Source organism: Panthera leo, chromosome A1 (genome assembly GCF_018350215.1).
Source record: "Panthera leo isolate Ple1 chromosome A1, P.leo_Ple1_pat1.1, whole genome shotgun sequence".
NCBI classification, from domain to species: Eukaryota; Metazoa; Chordata; class Mammalia; order Carnivora; family Felidae; genus Panthera; species Panthera leo.
In genome coordinates, this window is record NC_056679.1 from 107,904,205 (window position 1) to 107,909,943 (window position 5,739).

Consider the following 5,739-nt stretch of genomic DNA (forward strand, 5'->3'; position numbering starts at 1 on the left):
TATAAAGTCATAAGTACTGCTAATACCTCTGTGATTTGTTGTCTGTATTCATAATGAAGGAAATGCTACATGTTAGTTAAGAAGATAAGGAAATAAAATAAAGATCAAAGTATAGTTGTAATTTTCCCCCACCCAAGTTATGAATTCCCTGAATTGGGTCCTGGGTTAAGAACTGCTGTTTGAAAGTGAAAGTGTGACTTTCTGTGTTGACCTTCCTTGTTGAAGACACAGGTTGTAGGGAAGAGGTGATATAAAAAGTCGTCCATAATCACAAGTGACACTTTAAGCTTTTTTGTAGACAAAGAGCCAAGTTTAAGACTAAATGGAAAACAAGTATTTTAAGTGCTCAGAACCCTCAGGAGAACTACATCTCTGAATAAGAAGCCATTGGCCTTGATTCTTTATTGTTTACGTTAAGGCATCTGTGTAGGGACACTTAGAAGCATAAATTGGCAAATGGAGACATTTAATTTTTTTCTCAGGTAAGGTCCTTTCACATAAATGTCAACTACAGAATAAAACATAACTTCTGCTAATCCTTCAAGTTTCAGCGCACCCTCCATGTCAACCTCGTTAAGGGGTGCTTCCTGTTGCCAAAGTGCCTGGAACTCCCCTAAATGTAGCACTTACCACCCTGATAATTTTGGGTTGGGCGTTCTTTTATTTTACTAAGCCTCATGCAGCCAAAGACAAATATCTGTCTTATTTGTTGCTTTATCCTTAGCAAATAGCATAGAGTCTGGTATATGGCAGGCACCCACCAAATATTTGTGGAACAGACAAGTCAACAAATAAGCTACCAAATACTTTTTGAAACCACCTCTCTTCTGTTTGTTAGTCACGATGAAAAGAATCATGGGGAAAAGAATGAACCACAATCCTGTGTTTAGAGCACAGCGGGAGTTCCGATTCCTGCCGAATGCTGACTTAATGCAGAATGACTACTGCATAATAGGGGGCTTTCAAAAAATTAGACGTCAAGGGCGCCTGGGTGGCTCAGTCAGTTAAGCATCCAACTCTTGATTTTGGCTCAGGTCTGATCTCAAGTTTCATTGGATGGAGTCCTGCATTGAGCTCCAAGTCAGGCTCCTCAGGCTTCACAGTGACAGCCTTGATTCTCTCTCCACCCCCCCTTCTCTGCCTCTTCCCCCAACTCACACACTCTCTCTCTCAAAATAAATAAACATTGAAAAAAATTAGAAGTCACATTATCAACATATCAAACAGATAGAACCCCTTCACTGACTGAGGGAAGTTCCAGAAAATTGAAAGTGAAAATGCTGCTTCTTTTATAGGGGCTAGCCACTTAAATCCTGGTTCTCCTCAATTTTACCTAAGAGATAATTTTTATTATCCTGTTTAAGTTAAGTAACTGGGTTAATAAAATGTAGAACTGCTTTTGATGAAAGTAGCCCTTTTCAAAGGGTTACTGAGAATTACATTGCTGAGTAAATTAAATTCACTGTAGAGGGAGATCAGCTGTGACTAATCTAGGTCTTTTTTCCTCACATTATTCCTTGATTTATTTTTCCCCAGTTTACCAGACAAAATCAGCTTTTCTTCGGAGCGATTGTGATCTGTGTTTTAATGCAAAATGATTTCTTTGTATTCCAAATGAGTAGCTTATGTAAGAAGGAGGAGATTTTTTCACTTTATTCAGCTCTGCTAGTATTAACTATAAAAAGGACAAGATTTGTGGCCTTAATATGTATCCTTGAATATCGTTGCATGTTGTAAAATACATATTTTTATAATGCCACAAGAATTAGGGCAAGGACGAATGACCCCAAGCAGTATTTTCACCCATTAATTTTATTTTATAAGTTTATTGTTTGATATTCCTTTTAAATGAACTGGACCTATGCCCTCAATCCATAAAGGAGAGAGAACATTTGCTGCTGTGTACTGGCATTACTGTTTACCATCATGAGCCAGCCAGGCATAAACTCATAAAGATAACCAGCCTTGCCACCCAGCTACTGCCACAAAGAACTCCACGATATGAATTAAACATTTCCTCTCCCACATTTTCTTCAAAATATGAAAAGCCCATGGTGAATAGCTCTACCTTACATGGAAGGTAGTTTCCTGATCAGAGATTAAATACATTTGTAGCTAATTAATTCTGGCATGCATGACCAGAAGTCATGGAGATCAGAAATATATATCAATGTGGAACACTTGACATTTGCCCCCATCTATAGGGTTGTGAGTGGTGGCACCCCACATTAAAACATTTCTTGGTTCCGGCATCTCCCATAATTTATAAGACTGGTCTCTAGAAACTCATTTGAATACTTGGTAGATCAAGTACTGAATGAGGGCCTGGTCTTTTCCCAAAAGAACATCTTGGTCATGCAGGCGATTAATTACTCCTGGGCTGTATCTCCATACAGGTGTTCTGTTGAAGTTGGGAGAACACCAACTGAAATTAAAAAAAAAAAAAATTAGCAAAGCTATGTGAACTCTACAGTCTGCTATATTCATCTCCAAAATACACAGGTTTTCACTCAAGCAGCAATAATAAGCAACCTCAGTGTACTCTTCACATTATTAAAACATATATACAATAACATGGTCCCCGCTCTTTGGCTGCCATGAATTCCATCTGGGAAAGGGTTTGAAAGAGAGATACCATTCATCACCTCTTGGTTACTCTTGGTCATATTCTATGCTCAGTTTAGACATGAAACAACTAGGTATCAGAACCATACGGCTTGCTCTTTAGAAGTACTTTTTCTAAATTTTTTTTAATGTCTGTTTTTTTAGAGAGAGACAGAGCATGAACAGGGGAGGGGCAGAGAGAGAGGGAGACACATAATCTGAATGCTGACAACTCAGAGCCCAACATGGAGCTTGAACTCATGAACTGTAAGATCATGGCCTGAGACGAAGTCACAGGCCTAACCAGCTGAGCCACCCAGGCACCCCTACAAGTACTTTTAATAGCTTGTACATTCATATATTACTCAAGTTTTTATTGAAGACTGTTTTACGAAACAACTGAATGATATCTTATTTTTACTTCTCAAGCAGGTATTTTATAAAATATATGCTAACAGGTTTTGCAATAGCATTCCCTATATAAACCTGGTAAGAGATTTATTTTAGGATTTATTAAAAGAAAAAAATTAAAGAAACTAAATTTCTCATTTAAAAAATTGTTTTGTTTCAACTTCTTTTAATGTACATTGTGATGGTATATTTGCTTTTTTTTAGCTAACTCATAGGAGACTCAGAATTAAATCTGAGGTATAGTTACAGCAATTATATTAACCTTTCATCTAACACATTTGGATCTATTTTTTTGCTTGGTTTTCATTTTTAATCTTCTTTGTTGCTATACCAGTATATGTTTTACAATAATTTTTGTCAAACTGCGTTACAAAGAAATTAGATCCATGGTACTCAAACTACCAACACCCACAACAGTAGGGGCATACATCGCATAACACATGAAAGAGAGTCTGGCCATTGTAGATATCAACTGGGTGAACACAGATTGAATGGATGAGGTATATAATCAGTATACAATATTTATGTCCATGGAGGATTGCTTTACAAAGTAGAATAAATGAATTAGAAATAAAAAAAAACATGAAGTAGAAAACTAGAACACTGAGAGAGCTAAGTATATGTTCATAACCAGTAACATGTATCACACACTAATTTAACATGTGAGATTACAAAAGAGTGACATTCAAGAGAGCTCTCACTAAGCAGGAATTTTAGCCAATTTTGAATGGTGGAGAAAAGGATGACAGTTTGGATGTGTAGATAGGTGTGCATAATTGTGTGTGTTCTCATGCATTTTCATGTTTTTGGAAAAAGAGAGTATTTGTAGAAAAAGCAAAGAAGTAAAATATAGCATTTTTGTGATACCTGTTAAGAGTGATGAATAACAAAAGTCCATTTTTCTACATAAGATTTTGACTCCCAGTTAAATTTCTGGCTTTTTATTCCCTGGAAACCCAATAAAGATAAAATGACAATTGTGTTATTAGGAAGCATTGGTAAATTGTATCTTGACTGGAAAAATCATAAAGATCTGTTAGGGAGCCATAACGCTGGGCTTCCCGGAATATGGTGATTCTTGTAGTTAGACATGTCCCTTGTGGGGATGTATGGGACTTTTTCCAGAAATCCAGATCCTCTGGGGAAGGAGCTTTTAAGCCATTGTATTTCATTCCTTGTACTTGAACTGTCCCTGAGGGTGAACAAGGTGGCTTTACCACTCCCCTCAGCTGACTAAACTTGACTATAGGCCCTTGACTTCCCTATTCTTAGAGCATTAACATTAGAACACTTAGAATTGTAAATTCTTCTTCTGCCTCTTTGAGATGTAAATATTCTATAACCTAGAAATGTCTGCTCCAGGACCTGGAAGCCTTCCCTTTGGAATGTAATCATCAAGAAAGATAGGACCCCTGTCCCCAGCCTCTTTGGACGGGTAGGAATCTAACCTCAGTGAGCTTTAAGTGGCAACTAGCAAAAGAGAACAAATAGTATGGCCTAATCACATTGACTAACCTCTCTGCTAAAGTCCTCCAATACTCTCTCATTAGCTCACCCCAGTGTTTAAAAATGTTCACACCTTTGAGGGGGTGCCTGGGTGGCTCAGTTGGTTGAGCATCTGACTTCAGCTCAGGTCATGATCTCACTGTCTGTGAGTTCAAGCCCCACCTCAGGCTCTGTACTGGGAGCCTGGAGCCTGTTTCAGATTCTGTGTCTCCCTCTCTCTCTGCCCCTCTCCTCCACTCATGCTCTGTCTTTCTTTCTCTGTCAAAAATCAATAAATGTTAAAAAAAAATTTTTTTTAATGTTCACACCTTTGAAAAAGAAACCCTTGTACACTGTTGCTGGGAATGTAAATTGGTACAGCCACTATGGAAAAAAGCATGGAGGTTCCTTAAAAAATTAAAAATAGAAATACCAAATGATCCAATAATTTCACTACTGGGTACTTACCCAAAGAAAATGAAAACACTAATTCGAAAAGATATATGCAAACCCTGTGTTTATTGCAGCATTTTTTACAGTAGCCAAAATGTGGAAGTAACCTAAGTGTCTATTAGTAGATGAATGGATAAAGATGTGATATATATGTGCAATGAAATACTAGACAGCCATAAAAAAGGATGAGGTCGTGCCATTTGCGACCACATGGATGGACCTAGAAGGTATTATGAAAAGTGAAATAAGTCAGACTGAGAAAGACAAATTCCATATTATTTCACTGATATGTGGAATCTTAAAAAAAAAAAAAAAAAAAACAAATGAATAAACAAACAAAAAGCAGAATCAGACCTATAAATACATGATGACTGCCAGAGGGGAGAGGGATTGGGGCAGACAAAATGTAAAGGGAAGTGAGAGATACAGATTTCCAGGTATGGAATGAGTAAATCACAGGAGTAAAAGGCAAAGCATAAGGAATATAGTCAGTGATATTGTAATAGCGCTGTGTGGTGATAGAAGGTAGGTACAGTTGTACCGTAGCATGATGTATAAACTTGTTGAATCACTATGTTGTATACCTGAAACTCATGTAACCTTGTGTGTCAACTACACTCAAATAAAAAAGTTTTTCTAATCCTCTCATTTTTTTTTATTTCAGGGGAGTTGAGTTCATTCTATCTCCCCTGTTGCAATAGTCTTGAATAAAGTCTTCCATGCTATTTTCAACAAGTGACCAGTGCAATTTTTCTCTTACAGGGATGAGGTGAGAGAGAAAAGAGG